The sequence below is a fragment of the Salmo salar genome, chromosome 26 (assembly GCF_965601325.2).
Source record: "Salmo salar chromosome 26, fSalSal1, whole genome shotgun sequence".
Classification (NCBI taxonomy): domain Eukaryota; kingdom Metazoa; phylum Chordata; class Actinopteri; order Salmoniformes; family Salmonidae; genus Salmo; species Salmo salar.
This window is the reverse complement of record NC_138316.1, coordinates 47,802,590-47,825,000: the sequence shown is the minus strand read 5'-3', so window position 1 is coordinate 47,825,000 and position 22,411 is coordinate 47,802,590. Positions and strand designations below refer to the sequence as shown.

General features: G+C 47.1%; 1 protein-coding gene across 2 annotated transcripts in view; it reads right to left on the bottom strand.

Moving 5' to 3' along the window:
• LOC106593436 (multiple epidermal growth factor-like domains protein 11) overlaps positions 1–22,411 on the bottom strand; it is a 386,429-nt gene that overhangs the window by 276,648 nt on the left and 87,370 nt on the right. For both annotated transcript variants that reach the window (XM_082969798.1, XM_082969799.1), the window contains exon 2: positions 16,715–16,826. The gene's annotated coding sequence lies outside the window, so the exon portion shown is untranslated. The remainder of the gene's footprint in view (positions 1–16,714; positions 16,827–22,411) is intronic.

Genomic DNA, 22,411 nt, shown 5'->3' with positions numbered 1-22,411 from the left:
GGCAGCCTTCAGTAGAACAGGTTATACACTCAGCCACGGTGGCAGCCCTCAGTAGAACAGGTTCTACACACAGCCATGGTGGCAGCCTTCAGTAGAACAGGTTATACACTCAGCCACGGTGGCAGCCCTCAGTAGAACAGGTTATACACTCAGCCACGGTGACAGCCCTCAGTAGAACAGGTTATACACTCAGCCACGGTGGCAGCCCTCAGTAGAACAGGTTATACACTCAGCCACGGTGACAGCCCTCAGTAGAACAGGCTATACACTCAGCCATGGTGGCAGCCCTGACTAGAACAGGCTATACACTCAGCCACGGTGGCAGCCCTCAGTAGAACAGGTTATACACTCAGCCACGGTGACAGCCCTCAGTAGAACAGGTTATACACTCAGCCACGGTGGAAGCGCTCAGTAGAACAGGTTATACACTCAGCCACGGTGGCAGCCCTCAGTAGAACAGGTTATACACTCAGCCACGGTGGCAGCCTTCAGTAGAACAGGCTATACACTCAGCCACGGTGGCAGCCCTCAGTAGAACAGGTTATACACTCAGCCACGGTGGCAGCCCTCAGTAGAACAGGTTCTACACTCAGCCATGGTGGCAGCCTTCAGTAGAACAGGTTATACACTCAGCCACGGTGGCAGCCCTCAGTAGAACAGGTTATACACTCAGCCACGGTGGCAGCCCTCAGTAGAACAGGTTATACACTCAGCCACGGTGACAGCCCTCAGTAGAACAGGCTATACACTCAGCCATGGTGGCAGCCCTGACTAGAACAGGCTATACACTCAGCCACGGTGGCAGCCCTCAGTAGAACAGGTTATACACTCAGCCACGGTGACAGCCCTCAGTAGAACAGGTTATACACTCAGCCACGGTGGAAGCGCTCAGTAGAACAGGTTATACACTCAGCCACGGTGGCAGCCCTCAGTAGAACAGGTTATACACTCAGCCACGGTGGCAGCCTTCAGTAGAACAGGCTATACACTCAGCCACGGTGGCAGCCCTCAGTAGAACAGGTTATACACTCAGCCACGGTGGCAGCCCTCAGTAGAACAGGTTATACACTCAGCCATGGTGACAGCCCTCAGTAGAACAGGTTATACACTCAGCCACGGTGGCAGCCCTCAGTAGAACAGGTTATACACTCAGCCACGGTGGCATCCCTCAGTAGAACAGGTTATACACTCAGCTACGGTGGCAGCCCGGACTAGAACAGGTTATACACTCAGCCACGGTGGCAGCCTTCAGTAGAAAAGGTTATACACTCAGCCATGATGGCAGCCCTCAGTAGAACAGGCTATACACTCAGCCACGGTGGCAGCCCTCAGTAGAACAGGCTATACACTCAGCCACGGTGGCAGCCCTCAGTAGAACAGGCTATACACTCAGCCACGGTGACAGCCCTCAGTAGAACAGGTTATACACTCAGCCACGGTGGCAGCCTTCAGTAGAACAGGTTTTACACTCAGCTACGGTGGCAGCCCTCGGTAGAACTGGCTATACACTCAGCCACGGTGGCAGCCCTGACTAGAACAGGCTATACACTCAGCCACGGTGGCAGCCCTCAGTAGTACAGGTTATACACTCAGCCACGGTGGCAGCCCTCAGTAGAACAGGCTATACACTCAGCCACGGTGGCAGCCCTGACTAGAAAAGGCTATACACTCAGCCACGGTGGCAGCCCTCAGTAGTACAGGTTATACACTCAGCCACGGTGGCAGCCCTCAGTAGAACAGGCTATACACTCAGCCATGGTGGCAGCCTTCAGTAGAACAGGTTATACACTCAGCCACGGTGGCAGCCCTCAGTAGAACAGGTTATACACTCAGCCACGGTGGCAGGCCTCAGTAGAACAGGCTATACACTCAGCCACGGTGACAGCCCTCAGTAGAACAGGTTATACACTCAGCCACGGTGGCAGCCTTCAGTAGAACAGGTTTTACACTCAGCTACGGTGGCAGCCCTCGGTAGAACAGGCTATACACTCAGCCACGGTGGCAGCCCTGACTAGAACAGGCTATACACTCAGCCACGGTGGCAGCCCTCAGTAGTACAGGTTATACACTCAGCCACGGTGGCAGCCCTCAGTAGAACAGGCTATACACTCAGCCACGGTGGCAGCCCTGACTAGAAAAGGCTATACACTCAGCCACGGTGGCAGCCCTCAGTAGTACAGGTTATACACTCAGCCACGGTGGCAGCCCTCAGTAGAACAGGCTATACACTCAGCCATGGTGGCAGCCTTCAGTAGAACAGGTTATACACTCAGCCACGGTGGCAGCCCTCAGTAGAACAGGTTATACACTCAGCCACGGTGACAGCCCTCAGTAGAACAGGTTATACACTCAGCCACGGTGGCAGCCCTCAGTAGAACAGGTTATACACTCAGCCACGGTGACAGCCCTCAGTAGAACAGGCTATACACTCAGCCATGGTGGCAGCCCTGACTAGAACAGGCTATACACTCAGCCACGGTGGCAGCCCTCAGTAGAACAGGTTATACACTCAGCCACGGTGACAGCCCTCAGTAGAACAGGCTATACACTCAGCCACGGTGGCAGCCCTGACTAGAACAGGCTATACACTCAGCCACGGTGACAGCCCTCAGTAGAACAGGCTATACACTCAGCCACGGTGGCAGCCCTCAGTAGAACAGGTTATACACTCAGCCACGGTGGCAGCCCTCAGTAGAACAGGTTATACACTCAGCCACGGTGGCAGCCCTCAGTAGAACAGGTTATACACTCAGCCACGGTGGCAGCCTTCAGTAGAACAGGTTATACACTCAGCCACGGTGGCAGCCCTCAGTAGAACAGGTTCTACACACAGCCATGGTGGCAGCCTTCAGTAGAACAGGTTATACACTCAGCCACGGTGGCAGCCCTCAGTAGAACTGGTTATACACTCAGCCACGGTGACAGCCCTCAGTAGAACAGGTTATACACTCAGCCACGGTGGCAGCCCTCAGTAGAACAGGTTATACACTCAGCCACGGTGACAGCCCTCAGTAGAACAGGCTATACACTCAGCCATGGTGGCAGCCCTGACTAGAACAGGCTATACACTCAGCCACGGTGGCAGCCCTCAGTAGAACAGGTTATACACTCAGCCACGGTGACAGCCCTCAGTAGAACAGGTTATACACTCAGCCACGGTGGAAGCGCTCAGTAGAACAGGTTATACACTCAGCCACGGTGGCAGCCCTCAGTAGAACAGGTTATACACTCAGCCACGGTGGCAGCCTTCAGTAGAACAGGCTATACACTCAGCCACGGTGGCAGCCCTCAGTAGAACAGGTTATACACTCAGCCACGGTGGCAGCCCTCAGTAGAACAGGTTCTACACTCAGCCATGGTGGCAGCCTTCAGTAGAACAGTTTATACACTCAGCCACGGTGGCAGCCCTCAGTAGAACAGGTTATACACTCAGCCACGGTGGCAGCCCTCAGTAGAACAGGTTATACACTCAGCCACGGTGACAGCCCTCAGTAGAACAGGCTATACACTCAGCCATGGTGGCAGCCCTGACTAGAACAGGCTATACACTCAGCCACGGTGGCAGCCCTCAGTAGAACAGGTTATACACTCAGCCACGGTGACAGCCCTCAGTAGAACAGGTTATACACTCAGCCACGGTGGAAGCGCTCAGTAGAACAGGTTATACACTCAGCCACGGTGGCAGCCCTCAGTAGAACAGGCTATACACTCAGCCACGGTGGCAGCCCTCAGTAGAACAGGTTATACACTCAGCCACGGTGGCAGCCCTCAGTAGAACAGGTTATACACTCAGCCATGGTGACAGCCCTCAGTAGAACAGGTTATACACTCAGCCACGGTGGCAGCCCTCAGTAGAACAGGTTATACACTCAGCCACGGTGGCATCCCTCAGTAGAACAGGTTATACACTCAGTTACGGTGGCAGCCCGGACTAGAACAGGTTATACACTCAGCCACGGTGGCAGCCTTCAGTAGAACAGGTTATACACTCAGCCATGATGGCAGCCCTCAGTAGAACAGGCTATACACTCAGCCACGGTGGCAGCCCTCAGTAGAACAGGCTATACACTCAGCCACGGTGGCAGCCCTCAGTAGAACAGGCTATACACTCAGCCACGGTGACAGCCCTCAGTAGAACAGGTTATACACTCAGCCACGGTGGCAGCCTTCAGTAGAACAGGTTTTACACTCAGCTACGGTGGCAGCCTTCGGTAGAACAGGCTATACACTCAGCCACGGTGGCAGCCCTGACTAGAACAGGCTATACACTCAGCCACGGTGGCAGCCCTCAGTAGTACAGGTTATACACTCAGCCACGGTGCTAGCCCTCAGTAGAACAGGCTATACACTCAGCCACGGTGGCAGCCCTGACTAGAAAAGGCTATACACTCAGCCACGGTGGCAGCCCTCAGTAGTACAGGTTATACACTCAGCCACGGTGGCAGCCCTCAGTAGAACAGGCTATACACTCAGCCATGGTGGCAGCCTTCAGTAGAACAGGTTATACACTCAGCCACGGTGGCAGCCCTCAGTAGAACAGGTTATACACTCAGCCACGGTGGCAGCCCTCAGTAGAACAGGCTATACACTCAGCCACGGTGACAGCCCTCAGTAGAACAGGTTATACACTCAGCCACGGTGGCAGCCTTCAGTAGAACAGGTTTTACACTCAGCTACGGTGGCAGCCCTCGGTAGAACAGGCTATACACTCAGCTACGGTGGCAGCCCTGACTAGAACAGGCTATACACTCAGCCACGGTGGCAGCCCTCAGTAGTACAGGTTATACACTCAGCCACGGTGGCAGCCCTCAGTAGAACAGGCTATACACTCAGCCACGGTGGCAGCCCTGACTAGAAAAGGCTATACACTCAGCCACGGTGGCAGCCCTCAGTAGTACAGGTTATACACTCAGCCACGGTGGCAGCCCTCAGTAGAACAGGCTATACACTCAGCCATGGTGGCAGCCTTCAGTAGAACAGGTTATACACTCAGCCACGGTGGCAGCCCTCAGTAGAACAGGTTATACACTCAGCCACGGTGACAGCCCTCAGTAGAACAGGTTATACACTCAGCCACGGTGGCAGCCCTCAGTAGAACAGGTTATACACTCAGCCACGGTGACAGCCCTCAGTAGAACAGGCTATACACTCAGCCATGGTGGCAGCCCTGACTAGAACAGGCTATACACTCAGCCACGGTGGCAGCCCTCAGTAGAACAGGTTATACACTCAGCCACGGTGACAGCCCTCAGTAGAACAGGCTATACACTCAGCCACGGTGGCAGCCCTGACTAGAACAGGCTATACACTCAGCCACGGTGACAGCCCTCAGTAGAACAGGCTATACACTCAGCCACGGTGGCAGCCCTCAGTAGAACAGGTTATACACTCAGCCACGGTGGCAGCCCTCAGTAGAACAGGTTATACACTCAGCCACGGTGGCAGCCCTCAGTAGAACAGGTTATACACTCAGCCACGGTGGCAGCCCTCAGTAGAACAGGTTATACACTCAGCCACGGTGGCAGCCCTCAGTAGAACAGGTTATACACTCAGCCACGGTGACAGCCCTCAGTAGAACAGGCTATACACTCAGCCACGGTGACAGCCCTCAGTAGAACAGGCTATACACTCAGCCACGGTGGCAGCCCTCAGTAGAACAGGTTATACACTCAGCCACGGTGGCAGCCCTCAGTAGAACAGGTTATACACTCAGCCACGGTGGCAGCCTTCAGTAGAACAGGCTATACACTCAGCCACGGTGGCAGCCCTCAGTAGAACAGGTTATACACTCAGCCACGGTGGCAGCCCTCAGTAGAACAGGTTCTACACTCAGCCATGGTGGCAGCCTTCAGTAGAACAGGTTATACACTCAGCCACGGTGGCAGCCCTCAGTAGAACAGGTTATACACTCAGCCACGGTGGCAGCCCTCAGTAGAACAGGTTATACACTCAGCCACGGTGACAGCCCTCAGTAGAACAGGCTATACACTCAGCCATGGTGGCAGCCCTGACTAGAACAGGCTATACACTCAGCCACGGTGGCAGCCCTCAGTAGAACAGGTTATACACTCAGCCACGGTGACAGCCCTCAGTAGAACAGGTTATACACTCAGCCACGGTGGAAGCGCTCAGTAGAACAGGTTATACACTCAGCCACGGTGGCAGCCCTCAGTAGAACAGGTTATACACTCAGCCACGGTGGCAGCCTTCAGTAGAACAGGCTATACACTCAGCCACGGTGGCAGCCCTCAGTAGAACAGGTTATACACTCAGCCACGGTGGCAGCCCTCAGTAGAACAGGTTATACACTCAGCCATGGTGACAGCCCTCAGTAGAACAGGTTATACACTCAGCCACGGTGGCAGCCCTCAGTAGAACAGGTTATACACTCAGCCACGGTGGCATCCCTCAGTAGAACAGGTTATACACTCAGCCACGGTGGCAGCCCGGACTAGAACAGGTTATACACTCAGCCACGGTGGCAGCCTTCAGTAGAACAGGTTATACACTCAGCCATGATGGCAGCCCTCAGTAGAACAGGCTATACACTCAGCCACGGTGGCAGCCCTCAGTAGAACAGGCTATACACTCAGCCACGGTGGCAGCCCTCAGTAGAACAGGCTATACACTCAGCCACGGTGACAGCCCTCAGTAGAACAGGTTATACACTCAGCCACGGTGGCAGCCTTCAGTAGAACAGGTTTTACACTCAGCTACGGTGGCAGCCTTCGGTAGAACAGGCTATACACTCAGCCACGGTGGCAGCCCTGACTAGAACAGGCTATACACTCAGCCACGGTGGCAGCCCTCAGTAGTACAGGTTATACACTCAGCCACGGTGGCAGCCCTCAGTAGAACAGGCTATACACTCAGCCACGGTGGCAGCCCTGACTAGAAAAGGCTATACACTCAGCCACGGTGGCAGCCCTCAGTAGTACAGGTTATACACTCAGCCACGGTGGCAGCCCTCAGTAGAACAGGCTATACACTCAGCCATGGTGGCAGCCTTCAGTAGAACAGGTTATACACTCAGCCACGGTGGCAGCCCTCAGTAGAACAGGTTATACACTCAGCCACGGTGGCAGCCCTCAGTAGAACAGGCTATACACTCAGCCACGGTGACAGCCCTCAGTAGAACAGGTTATACACTCAGCCACGGTGGCAGCCTTCAGTAGAACAGGTTTTACACTCAGCTACGGTGGCAGCCCTCGGTAGAACAGGCTATACACTCAGCTACGGTGGCAGCCCTGACTAGAACAGGCTATACACTCAGCCACGGTGGCAGCCCTCAGTAGTACAGGTTATACACTCAGCCACGGTGGCAGCCCTCAGTAGAACAGGCTATACACTCAGCCACGGTGGCAGCCCTGACTAGAAAAGGCTATACACTCAGCCACGGTGGCAGCCCTCAGTAGTACAGGTTATACACTCAGCCACGGTGGCAGCCCTCAGTAGAACAGGCTATACACTCAGCCATGGTGGCAGCCTTCAGTAGAACAGGTTATACACTCAGCCACGGTGGCAGCCCTCAGTAGAACAGGTTATACACTCAGCCACGGTGACAGCCCTCAGTAGAACAGGTTATACACTCAGCCACGGTGGCAGCCCTCAGTAGAACAGGTTATACACTCAGCCACGGTGACAGCCCTCAGTAGAACAGGCTATACACTCAGCCATGGTGGCAGCCCTGACTAGAACAGGCTATACACTCAGCCACGGTGGCAGCCCTCAGTAGAACAGGTTATACACTCAGCCACGGTGACAGCCCTCAGTAGAACAGGCTATACACTCAGCCACGGTGGCAGCCCTGACTAGAACAGGCTATACACTCAGCCACGGTGACAGCCCTCAGTAGAACAGGCTATACACTCAGCCACGGTGGCAGCCCTCAGTAGAACAGGTTATACACTCAGCCACGGTGGCAGCCCTCAGTAGAACAGGTTATACACTCAGCCACGGTGGCAGCCCTCAGTAGAACAGGTTATACACTCAGCCACGGTGGCAGCCCTCAGTAGAACAGGTTATACACTCAGCCACGGTGGCAGCCCTCAGTAGAACAGGTTATACACTCAGCCATGATGGCAGCCCTCAGTAGAACAGGTTTGTGGTTTGATTGATGTGTGAGAGGAAATCAATGTTCCTCTTCCTCCTGTTCAGTAGCAGTTCATTTACAGAGCCAGGGGTTACACTCGGGTTCATTTCCTGAACATTACTCATTTACACACACACACACTTTGACTCACATACATTTGGGATAAGGAGCATATACCAGGTCTGGTCAACACTTCAAGGACTTGAGGAGGAAATTCTAAGACCAATTTTTTATTTTACCTTTATTTAACTCGTCAAGTCAGTTATTTACAATGACGGCCTACCAAGAGGCAAAAGGCCTCCAGTGGGGATGGGGGCTGGGATTAAAAACCAAAATGTAGGACAAAACACACATCACGACAAGAGAGACACCACAACACTACATAAAGAGACACCACAACACTACATAAAGAGAGACACCACAACACTACATAAAGAGAGACACCACAACACTACATAAAGAGACACCACAACACTACATAAAGAGAGACACCACAACACTACATAAAGAGAGACACCACAACACTACATAAAGAGACACCACAACACTACATAAAGATAGACACCACAACACTACATAAAGAGAGACACCACAAAACTACATAAAGAGAGACACTACAACACTACATAAAGAGAGACACCACAACACTACATAAAGAGAGACACCACAAAACTACATAAAGAGAGACACTACAACACTACATAAAGAGAGACACCACAACACTACATAAAGATAGACACCACAACACTACATAAAGAGAGACACCACAACACTACATAAAGAGAGACACCACAACACTACATAAAGAGAGACACCACCACAACACTACATAAAGAGAGACACCACCACAACACTACATAAAGATAGACAACACAACACTACATAGAGACACCACAACACTACATAAAGAGAGACACCACAACACTACATAAAGAGAGACACCACAACACTACATAAAGAGAGACACCACCACAACACTACATAAAGAGAGACACCACAACACTACATATAGAGAAACACCACAACACTACATAAAGAGAGACACCACAACACTACATAAAGAGAGACACCACAACACTACATAGAGAGACAACACAACACTACATAAAGAGAGACACCACAACACTACATAAACAGAGACACCACAACACTACATAAAGAGAGACACCACAACACGACATATAGAGAGACCTAACACAACACTACATAGAGAGACACCACAACACTACATAAAGACAGACACCACAACACTACATAAAGAGAGACACCACAACACTACATAAACAGAGACACCACAACACGACATAAAGATAGACAACACAACACTACATAAAGAGAGACACCACAACACAACATAAAGAGACACCACAACACTACATAAAGAGAGACACCACAACACAACATAAAGAGAGACACCACAACACGACATAAAGAGAGACACCACAACACTACATAGAGACACCACAACACTACATAAAGAGAGACACCACAACACTACATAAAGACAGACAACACAACACGACATAAAGATAGACAACACAACACTACATAAAGAGAGACACCACAACACTACATAAACAGAGACACCACAACACGACATAAAGATAGACAACACAACTGTCAAGTCCTGACCAGCAGAGGGAGTAGTTGTTTAGTATTTTGGTCAGGACGTGGCAGAGGGATGTTTGTTTTGTATGGTGGGGGTTTTGTGTGTGTGTTAGAGAGGGGTGTTTGATTTATGTGTTCCTGGGTTTTGGGTATATGTTCTAGGTTAGTTGTTCTAGGTTGTATTTCTGCATGTTGTCTAGTTTAGGTTTTCTATGTTTAGGTTTGGGTGCTGGACTCTCAATTGGAGGCAGGTGTTTCTCGTTGCCTCTGATTGAGAGTCCTATATATGGGTAATTGTTTGGTTTAGTGTTTGTGGGAGATTGTTTCTTGTTTTGCGTGTGTGAGCCTTACAAGACTGTTTTGTTGATCGTTCGTTCTTCATTTGTTATTTTGGTGTTTTCTTGGTTCAAATAAATATCAAGATGAGCATCCACATTCCTGCTGCGTTTTGGTCCTCCATTCCAGACGACAACCGTAACAGAATCTCCCACCACAAACGGACCAAGCAGCGGAGGAAGGAGCAACAGGTGGACTTTGAGGAGCAAGGGGAATTTAAGTTGGAGCAACGGGAGAAATGGACATGGGAACAGATTATGGCCGGAGAGGGCCCATGGTGAAAATGGAGCGAAGACCGGGAACGCTACCGAGGAACACGACTGGCGTTTTAAACCCGAGAGGCAGCCCCAATAAAAAAAAATTGGGGGGGGCATATGGGTAGTTTGGCTGGGCGAGGTTTGAGCCCCAGGCCAAATCCCTGTACCTTTCCTGGGCAACCAGTGAATGGACAGGTCCCGTGCTTCGGGGTAATGGGTACTGTGGCGAGGCCAAGTATTTTTAGGCCGGTACGCGCTATACCAGCGCCCCGCATTTGCCAGGGGGTAGTGGGCATCCAGCCCGTAAAAGCGATGCCAGTTCTGCGCTCGAGACCGCCAGTAAGCCTCTACGGTCCAGTGCATCAACCCAGTCCGATTCGGCCTGTTCCCGCTCCCCGCACTAGCCCTGAGGTGCGTGTTCCCAGGCTGATACCTCCAGTACCAGCACCACGCATCAGGCTTCCAGTGCGTCAGCCTAGCTTCGAGAGTTCGGCAATAGTGTGCAGTCCAGAGTATTCGGCAACAGTGTGCAGTCCAGAGTATCCGCCAACAGTGTGCAGTCCTGAGTATCCGGCAACAGTGTGCGGTCCAGAGTATCCGGCAACAGTGTGCGGTCCAGAGTATCCGGCAACAGTATGCAGTCCAGAGTATCCGCCAACAGTGTGCGGTCCAGAGTATCCGGCAACAGTGTGCGGTCCAGAGTATCCGGCAACAGTGTGCGGTCCAGATTATCCGGCAACAGTGTGCGGTCCAGAGTATCCGGCAACAGTGTGCGGTCCAGAGTATCCGGCAACAGTGTGCAGTCCAGAGTATCCAGCAGCAGTGTCTAGTCCGGAACCGAGGGGGTCTGCCTGCGACCCGGAACCGAGGGGGTCTGCCTGCGACCCGGAATCGAGGGGGTCTGCCTGCGACCCGGAACCGAGGGGGTCTGCCTGCGACCCGGAACCGAGGGGGTCTGCCTGCGACCCGTAACCGAGGGGATCTGCCTGTGACCCGGAACAAAAGGGGTCTGCCTGTGACCCGGAACCGAGTAAGTCTATTGACAATCCAGAACTAAATATAAGTAACTGTGTTTCAAATGAGTCTGCCTACAGTGTGGACCGGAAGAGGTCTGCCTACGATCCGGAAGGAGGGGAGTCTGCCTACGGCCCGAAACTGATCAAGTCTGTCTGCATTCTGGAGGACAGTAGGCCGGAGCCTGAACCACCACCTGTATAGGTGGGTTGGGGAGGGGGGGGTGTAGCACAAGTGCCGTCGGTGACGGCAGCCACCCCCCCTTCCCTCCCTTTAGTTTAGGGGGATTTTTTTGTTGTTGTTTTGGGTTTTTTGTTTAGTTATGAGGTGCATCCGAGATCTGCACCTTTAGGGGGGGGTACTGTCACGTCCTGACCAGCAGAGGGAGTAGTTGTTTAGTATTTTGGTCAGGACGTGGCAGAGGGATGTTTGTTTTGTATGGTGGGGGTTTTGTGTGTGTGTGTGTGTGTGTGTGTGTGTGTGTGTGTGTTAGAGGGGTGTTTGATTTATGTGTTCCTGGGTTTTGGGTGTATGTTCTAGGTTAGTTGTTCTAGGTTGTATTTCTGCATGTTGTCTAGTTCAGGTTTTCTATGTTTAGGTTTGGGTGCTGGACTCTCAATTGGAGGCAGGTGTTTCTCGTTGCCTCTGACTGAGAGTCCAATATATGGGTAATTGTTTGGTTTAGTGTTTGTGGGAGATTGTTTCTTGTTTTGCGTGTGTGAGCCTTACAAGACTGTTTTGTTGATCGTTCGTTCTTCATTTGTTATTTTGGTGTTTTCTTGGTTCAAATACATATCAAGATGAGCATCCACATTCCTGCTGCGTTTTGGTCCTCCATTCCAGACGACAACCGTGACAACAACACTACATAAAGACACACCTAACACAACACTACATAAAGAGAGACCTAACACAACACTACATAAAGAGAGACCTAACACAACACTACATAAAGAGAGACCACAACACTACATAGAGAGACCTAACACAACACTACATAAAGAGAGACCTAACACAACACTACATAGAGAGACCTAACACAACACTACATAAAGAGAGACCTAACACAACACTACATAAAGAGAGACACCACAACACTACATAAAGAGAGACAACACTACATAAAGAGAGACACCACAACACTACATAAAGAGAGACAACACAACACTACATAAAGAGAGACAACACTACATAAAGAGAGACAACACAACACTACATAAAGATAGACAACACAACACTACATAAAGAGACACCACAACACTACATAAAGAGAGACACCACAACACTACCTAAAGAGAGACACCACAACACTACATAGAGACACCACAACACTACATAAAGAGAGACACCACAACACTACATAAAGAGAGACACCACAACACTACATAAAGATAGACAACACAACACTACATAAAGAGACACCACAACACTACATAGAGAGACACCACAACACTACATAAAGAGAGACTCCACAACACTACATAAAGATAGACACCACAACACTACATAAAGATAGACAACACAACACTACATAAAGAGACACCACAACACTACATAGAGAGACACCACAACACTACATAAAGAGAGACTCCACAACACTACATAAAGAGAGACACCACAACACTACATAAAGAGAGACACCACAACACTACATAAAGAGAGACACCACAACACTACATAAAGATAGACAACACAACACTACATAAAGAGAGACAACACAACACTACATAAACAGAGACAACACAACACTACATAAAGATAGACACCACAACACTACATAAACAGAGACACCACAACACTACATAAAGACAGACACCACAACACGACATAAAGATAGACACCACAACACTACATAAAGATAGACAACACAACACTACATAAACAGAGACAACACAACACTACATAAAGATAGACACCACAACGCTACATAAAGAGAGACACCACAACACAACATATAGATAGACACCACAACACTACATAAAGACAGACACCACAACACTACATAAAGATAGACACCACAACGCTACATAAAGAGAGACACCACAACACAACATATAGATAGACAACACAACACTACATAGAGAGACACCACAACACTATATAGATAGACAACACTACATAAAGATAGACACTGCAACACTACATAAACAGAGACACCACTACATAAACAGAGACCTAAGACACCACATGGTAGCAGCACAAACACGGTACAAACACTGTTGGTCACAGACAACAGCTCAAAGGGAAAGAAGGTAGAGACAACAATCCATGACGTGAAGCAGCCACAGTGAGAGTGTCCATGTTTGGCCCTTTAGATGTAGAGATAAAACTGAAGTTGTGAAACATTGAGCTTGATCTGAAGAATATCGCTGGATATAAAAGCAGAAAGTCGTTGAATAGGAGCTGTCCAACCCGTATACCTAAAGCCTTGAATTTCTTGCTTTAAGGATCAGGAAATAAATCCATTCAGAAAATGACTTAAAGGAGGATCTACAGTACAGTTTGGGGGGGGGGGGGGGGGGGGGTACTGTCATGCTCTGACCTAGGAGAGGTGTGTTTTCTCTGTTTAGCTAGGCTAGGGTGTGATAGGTGGGTGGGCATTCTATGTTTTGTGTTCTATGTTTTGGCCGGGTATGGTTTCCAATCAGAGGCAGGTGTCTATCGTTGTCTCTGATTGGAAGCCATACTTAGGCAGCCTGTTTTCCTTAGTTTTTTGTGGGTAGTTGTTTTCCGTTTAGTTGTGAGTACCTGACGGAACTGTCTGCTGTCATTTTTGTTTAATTTTGTAAGTGTTCATTCTTTCATTACAATTCAAGATGAACATATTCCGCGCTGCAACTTGGTCTACTCATTTTGACGCCTGTGACATACAGTTTGTCTCTGAGCATCACTAAAGGTGACTACAGGGAATATTGAGGGAATGTAGCTTCAACACATTCCTGATTGTTGTCATTTAGATTGCCGGGTCTTTCTAAAGAAACGTTGTCTTCATTTTGATGGAGGTACAATACTTGTGTTGAGCAAAGCATTGACATGTGCCTTGCAGTATACAGTTGGCATCCTATATCCTCAGTTTATAATTTGGAATGAGTGAACCAATAATGGTGCCATGCTGTCTATAGGTTCTCTTCTTATCACTACTGATCCTAGACCAGTCCTGGGCTGAGCAATACACAGGGGAGTGGTGCCTTGTTGTCTATAGACTGATCCTAGACCAGTCCTGGGCTGAGCAATACACAGTCCTGGTGCCTTGTTGTCTATAGACTGATCCTAGACCAGTCCTGGGCTGAGCAATACACAGGGGAGTGGTGCCTTGTTGTCTATAGACTGTTCCTAGACCAGTCCTGGGCTGAGCAATACACAGGGGAGTGGTGCCTTGTTGTCTATAGACTGTTCCTAGACCAGTCCTGGGCTGAGCAATACACAGGGGAGTGGTGCCTTGTTGTCTATAGACTGATCCTAGACCAGTCCTGGGCTGAGCAATACACAGGGGAGTGGTGCCTTGTTGTCTATAGACTGATCCTAGACCAGTCCTGGGCTGAGCAATACACAGGGGAGTGGTGCCTTGTTGTCTATAGACTGATCCTAGACCAGTCCTGGGCTGAGCAATACACAGGGGAGTGGTGCCTTGTTGTCTATAGACTGTTCCTAGACCAGTCCTGGGCTGAGCAATACACAGGGGAGTGGTGCCTTGTTGTCTATAGACTGATCCTAGACCAGTCCTGGGCTGAGCAATACACAGGGGAGTGGTGCCTTGTTGTCTATAGACTGTTCCTAGACCAGTCCTGGGCTGAGCAATACACAGGGGAGTGGTGCCTTGTTGTCTATACACTGATCCTAGACCAGTCCTGGGCTGAGCAATACACAGGGGAGTGGTGCCTTGTTGTCTATAGACTGTTCCTAGACCAGTCCTGGGCTGAGCAATACACAGGGTAGTGGTGCTCTTCTCGCAGGCTCTATTTCCCTACGTGGGAGCATTGTGAACTGTAGGTCGTGACCTGGTTACATGTACATTGAACAACCATGTCAATGTTTTTGACAAGATCCTCCCTTGTTGTGAATGTAATCAATAGCTCTATTGTATAAGACAGTCTTTGATGTTTCTACAGAGACATTCCAAATCCTCTAAGTCATTTTCTGAATGGATTTATTTCCTGATCCTTAAAGCAAGAAATTCAAGGCTTTAGGTATACGGGTTGGACAGCTCCTATTCAACGACTTTCTGCTTTTATATCCAGCGATATTCTTCAGATCAAGCTCAATGTTTCACAACTTCAGTTTTATCTCTACATCTAAAGGGCCAAACATGGACACTCTCACTGTGGCTGCTTCACGTCATGGATTGTTGTCTCTACCTTCTTTCCCTTTGAGCTGTTGTCTGTGTCCAACAGTGTTTGTACCATGTTTGTGCTGCTACCATGTGGTGTCTTAGGTCTCTGTTTATGTAGTGGTGTCTCTGTTTATGTAGTGTTGTGGTGTCTCTCTTTATGTAGTGTTGTGGTGTCTCTTTATGTAGTGTTGAGGTGTCTCTCTTTACGAGAGATAGTGTTTTAGAACAGTTCTATAATGTTTTATAACAGTTCTATATTGTTTTATAACAGTTCCATAATGTTCTATAACAGTTCTATAGTGTTTTATAAGAGTTCTATAGTGTTTTATAACAGTTCTATAGTGTTTTATAACAGTTCTACAGTGTTCTATAACAGTTCTATAACAGTTCTATAGTGTTTTATAACAGTTCTATAGTGTTCTATAACAGTTCTATAATGTTCAATAACAGTTCTATATTGTTCTATAACAGTTCTATAGTGTTCTATAACAGTTCTATAGTGTTCTATAACAGTTCTACAGTGTTCTATAACAGTTCTATATTGATCTATAACAATTCTATAATGTTCTATAACAATTCTATATTGTTCTATAACAGTTCTACAGTGTTCTATAACAGTTCTACAGTGTTCTATAACAGTTCTACAGTGTTCTATAACAGTTCTACAGTGTTCTATAACAGTTCTACAGTGTTCCATAACAGTTATACAGTGTTCTACAACAGTTCTATATTGTTCTATAACAGTTCTACAGTGTTCTATAACAGTTCTATAATATTCTATAGCAGTTCTATAATGTTCTATAACGGTTCTATAGTGTTTTATAACAGTTCTATAGTGTTTTATAACAGTTCTATAGTGTTCTATAACAGTTCTATAGTGTTTTATAACAGTTCTATAATGTTCTATAACAGTTCTATAGTGTTCTATAACAGTTCTATAGTGTTTTATAACAGTTCTATAATGTTCTATAACAGTTCTACAGTGTTCTATAACAGTTCTATAGTGTTTTATAACAGTTCTATAACAGTTCTATAATGTACATGTACTCAAAACAGTAATTTGAGCAGGAAGCTTACCTTGTGATGAGACAGGTTTGTGTGACTGGAATGGGGTTGAAGTGAAGGTATGAGTCCTTAGAGATCCTCTAGTGAATACAGGGATGGATTTGGACAGACTGAACTACAACGCCTGTGGAAAACAAAGAGGGGTTCAATGAGTTCACATATTGACTCACTAACCTGCTGAACAGCACACTGACATGCACATGTACTCAGGATACACAACGATGTGCAAACACACACACACACACACACACACACACACACACACACACACACACACACACACACACACACACACACACACACACACACACACACACACACACACACACACACACACACACACACACACACACACATACACACACAGAGACACACACACACACACACACACACAAACACAGCAATGACATATACAACCGTACAAACATAACTATGTGTGACTGCAGGGACCCCAACACACACATCTGCAACAGAGTATATCAGTGGTAGTATAGACCTCTCAGCAGTATTCACTCTGTACTGTCATCAGTGGTAGTATAGACCTCTCAGCAGTATTCACTCTGTACTGTCATCAGTGGTAGTATAGACCTCTCAGCAGTATTCACTCTGTACTGTCATCAGTGGTAGTATAGACCTCTCAGCAGTATTCACTCTGTACTGTCATCAGTGGTAGTATAGACCTCTCAGCAGTATTCACTCTGTACTGTCATCAGTGGTAGTATAGACCTCTCAGCAGTATTCACTCTGTACTGTCATCAGTGGTAGTATAGACCTCTCAGCAGTACTCACTCTGTACTGTCATCAGTGGTAGTATAGACCTCTCAGCAGTACTCACTCTGTACTGTCATCAGTGGTAGTATAGACCTCTCAGCAGTATTCACTCTGTACTGTCATCAGTGGTAGTATAGACCTCTCAGCAGTATTCACTCTGTACTGTCATCAGTGGTAGTATAGACCTCTCAGCAGTATTCACTCTGTACTGTCATCAGTGGTAGTATAGACCTCTCAGCAGTATTCACTCTGTACTGTCATCAGTGGTAGTATAGACCTCTCAGCAGTATTCACTCTGTACTGTCATCATACAATGCCTCTGATCATCGATGGTGTTACACAGACTTGTACAATGATAAGATATCAAAAGCAGTTTTAACACATGAATCAATATTTCATTGAGAAATGAATGTAATGGTACAATACCAGTGTTGTGACAGATAGATATTAATGATTCAGTAATAATACAACAAATAATGAATTGTCATTGAGATGCTGATCTGAGTCATGTTGTTTATTAACAGCAGGCTAAAAACTCCAGTCTGTCTGTTTCTTTATCTAAATGAATGATTCATCTGTTTGAAGCCCTTTGAAGTTGTTCTGTGTATTGGTTAGCTGAGGACTGGTCTAGGATCAGTTTATAGACAACAAGGCACCACTCCCCTGTGTATTGCTCAGCCCAGGACTGGTCTAGGATCAGTTTATAGACAACAAGGCACCACTCCCCTGTGTATTGGTTAGCTGAGGACTGGTCTAGGATCAGTTTATAGACAACAAGGCACCACTCCCCTGTGTATTGCTCAGCCCAGGACTGGTCTAGGATCAGTCTATAGACAACAAGGCACCACTCCCCTGTGTATTGCTCAGCCCAGGACTGGTCTAGGATCAGTTTATAGACAACAAGGCACCACTCCCCTGTGTATTGCTCAGCCCAGGACTGGTCTAGGATCAGTCTATAGACAACAAGGCACCACTCCCCTGTGTATTGCTCAGCCCAGGACTGGTCTAGGATCAGTCTATAGACAACAAGGCACCACTCCCCTGTGTATTGGTCAGCCCAGGACTGGTCTAGGATCAGTTTATAGACAACAAGGCACCACTCCCCTGTGTATTGCTCAGCCCAGGACTGGTCTAGGATCAGTCTATAGACAACAAGGCACCACTCCCCTGTGTATTGCTCAGCCCAGGACTGGTCTAGGATCAGTCTATTGACAACAAGGCACCACTCCCCTGTGTATTGGTCAGCCCAGGACTGGTCTAGGATCAGTCTATTGACAACAAGGCACCACTCCCCTGTGTATTGCTCAGCCCAGGACTGGTCTAGGATCAGTCTATTGACAACAAGGCACCACTCCCCTGTGTATTGCTCAGCCCAGGACTGGTCTAGGATCAGTCTATAGACAACAAGGCACCACTCCCCTGTGTATTGCTCAGCCCAGGACTGGTCTAGGATCAGTCTATTGACAACAAGGCACCACTCCCCTGTGTATTGGTCAGCCCAGGACTGGTCTAGGATCAGTCTATAGACAACAAGGCACCAGGACTGTGTATTGCTCAGCCCAGGACTGGTCTAGGATCAGTCTATAGACAACAAGGCACCACTCCCCTGTGTATTGCTCAGCCCAGGACTGGTCTAGGATCAGTCTATAGACAACAAGGCACCACTGCCCTGTGTATTGCTCAGCCCAGGACTGGTCTAGGATCAGTAGTGATAAGAAGAGAACCTATAGACAGCATGGCACCATTATTGGTTCACTCATTCCAAATTATAAACTGAGGATATAGGATGCCAACTGTATACTGCAAGGCACATGTCAATGCTTTGCTCAACACAAGTATTGTACCTCCATCAAAATGAAGACAACGTTTCTTTAGAAAGACCCGGCAATCTAAATGACAACAATCAGGAATGTGTTGAAGCTACATTCCCTCAATATTCCCTGTAGTCACCTTTAGTGATGCTCAGAGACAAACTGTACTGTAGGTCCTGAATAGAAACAGTCTTGACTGGTACCTGTTCTTCTTCTTTGCACAGTAAGTCTTTTCTCACAGCTTGCACACAAAATGCAAATGTCAAAGATACTTTACAAGAACAATGAATGCAAATATCTATGCTTGACATGGAAAGAAACAGTGTGATACAATGTTAACCTCAGGACAAAATCAATTCCCCCTAAAACACACTGACTGACTATTTCTGAGTCTCTCTCTCTCTCTCTCTCTCTCTCTCTCTCTCTCTCTCTCTCTCTCTCTCTCTCTCTCTCTCTCTCACTCTCTCGCTTTCCCTCTACCTCTCTCTCTCTCTCTTTCTCTTTCTTTCTCTCTCCTCTCTTTCTATCTCTTTTTCACCTCTCTAGTCTCTCTTTCTCTCATCTCTCTCTCTTGCTATTTCTCCCCTCTCTCGTCTCTCTCTCTCTCACTCTCTCGCTTTCCCTCTACCTCTCTCTCTCTCTCTTTCTCTTTCTTTCTCTCTCCTCTCTTTCTCTCTCTTTTTCACCTCTCTAGTCTCTCTTTCTCTCATCTCTCTCTCTTGCTATTTCTCCCCTCTCTCGTCTCTCTCTCTCTCTCTCTCGCTGGAGGGAGATGCTGTTTCTCATCACACACAACACACAGGGACAGAAAATCAATAGAAATAATGTTATTGTTGGTCCCAGGTCCTGTTGAACATTTCTCAGTCAGAGGTCAGAGGTCACTACTCAAGCTCTAGCCTCTGAGACATATTCACAATATAGTGGACTACTTTGGACCAGGGTCCATGCATCGAGCCCTGGCCTATAGTAGTGCACTATATAGGGAATAGGACTCTGGTCTATAGTAGTACCACTATATAAGGGAATAGGGCTCTGGTCTATAGTAGTGCCACTATATAGGGAATAGTGCTCTGGTCTATAGTAGTGCACTATATAAGGGAATAGGGCTCTGGTCTATAGTAGTACCACTATATAAGGGAATAGGGCTCTGGTCTATAGTAGTGCACTATATAGGGAATAGTGCTCTGGTCTATAGTACTACCACTATATAAGGAATAGGGCTCTGGTCTATAGTAGTACCACTATATAGGTAATAGAGCCCTGGTCTATAGTAGTGTACTATATAGGGAATAGGGCTCTGGTCTATAGTAGTACCACTATATAGGGAATAGGGCTCTGGTTTATAGTAGTACCACTATATAGGGAATAGGGCTCTGGTCTATAGTAGTACCACTATATAGGGAATAGGGCTCTGGTCTATAGTAGTACCACTATATAAGGAATAGGGCCCTGGTCTATAGTAGTACCACTATATAGGGAATAGGGCTCTGGTCTATAGTAGTACCACTATATAGGGAATAGGGCTCTGGTCTATAGTAGTACCACTATATAGGGAATAGGGCTCTGGTCTATAGTAGTACCACTATATAGGGAATAGGGCCCTGGTTCAAAGTAGTGCACTATATAGGGAATAGGGTATCACATCGGACGCAACCAATGAGTTAGGTGGGTGATGTGAACTGAAGACGCACGGTCTGGCGTGGACTGTTGATGGGATGAACCAGGAAAACTGGTAGAGTTCAGTTCTACCAGCCAGATCACATTAGAACGGATGGACAGGAAACTAAACCCGTTTCATCTACAGTATGTCGAAGCAGAGCAGCTTGTTGGGCGCGGTTAACCTCATCCCCGGGCTATTGGACCCGGTCCAGTTCTAAACTGGTTTCAGACCTATTTAACCGGTCCAGAGTATTTTTGTCACCCTTGGTTCAGTTTATATACAGTACCAGTCAGAAGATTGGATACACCAACTGAGTCAAGTAGGGGAGGATTAGTTTAGCTGTGTACAGTTCATTATATATAGTAGAGGAGGATTAGTTTAGCTGTGTACAGTTCATTATATATAGTAGAGGAGGATTAGTTTAGCTGTGTACAGTTCATTATATATAGTAGAGGAGGATTAGTTTAGCTGTGTACAGTTCATTATATATAGTAGAGGAGGATTAGTTTAGCTGTGTACAGTTTATTATATATAGTAGAGGAGGATTAGTTTAGCTGTGTACAGTTCATTATATATAGTAGAGGAGGATTAGTTTAGCTGTGTACAGTTCATTATATATAGTAGAGGAGGATTAGTTTAGCTGTGTACAGTTCATTATATATAGTAGAGGAGGATTAGTTTAGCTGTGTTCAGACTACAGTTCATTATATATAGTAGAGGAGGATTAGTTTAGCTGTGTTCAGTTCATTATATATAGTAGAGGAGGATTAGTTTAGCTGTGTTCAGACTACAGTTCATTATATATAGTAGAGGAGGATTAGTTTAGCTGTGTACAGTTCATTATATATAGTAGAGGAGGATTAGTTTAGCTGTGTTCAGACTACAGTTCATTATATATAGTAGAGGAGGATTAGTTTAGCTGTGTTCAGTTCATTATATATAGTAGAGGAGGATTAGTTTAGCTGTGTACAGTTCATTATATATAGTAGAGGAGGATTAGTTTAGCTGTGTACAGTTCATTATATATAGTAGAGGAGGATTAGTTTAGCTGTGTTCAGTTCATTATATATAGTAGAGGAGGATTAGTTTAGCTGTGTTCAGACTACAGTTCATTATATATAGTAGAGGAGGATTAGTTTAGCTGTGTTCAGTTCATTATATATAGTATAGGAGGATTAGTTTAGCTGTGTACAGTTCATTATATATAGTAGAGGAGGATTAGTTTAGCTGTGTACAGACTACAGTTCATTATATATAGTAGAGGAGGATTAGTTTAGCTGTGTTCAGACTACAGTTCATTATATATAGTAGAGGAGGATTAGTTTAGCTGTGTTCAGTTCATTATATATAGTAGAGGAGGATTAGTTTAGCTGTGTTCAGACTACAGTTCATTATATATAGTAGAGGAGGATTAGTTTAGCTGTGTTCAGTTCATTATATATAGTAGAGGAGGATTAGTTTAGCTGT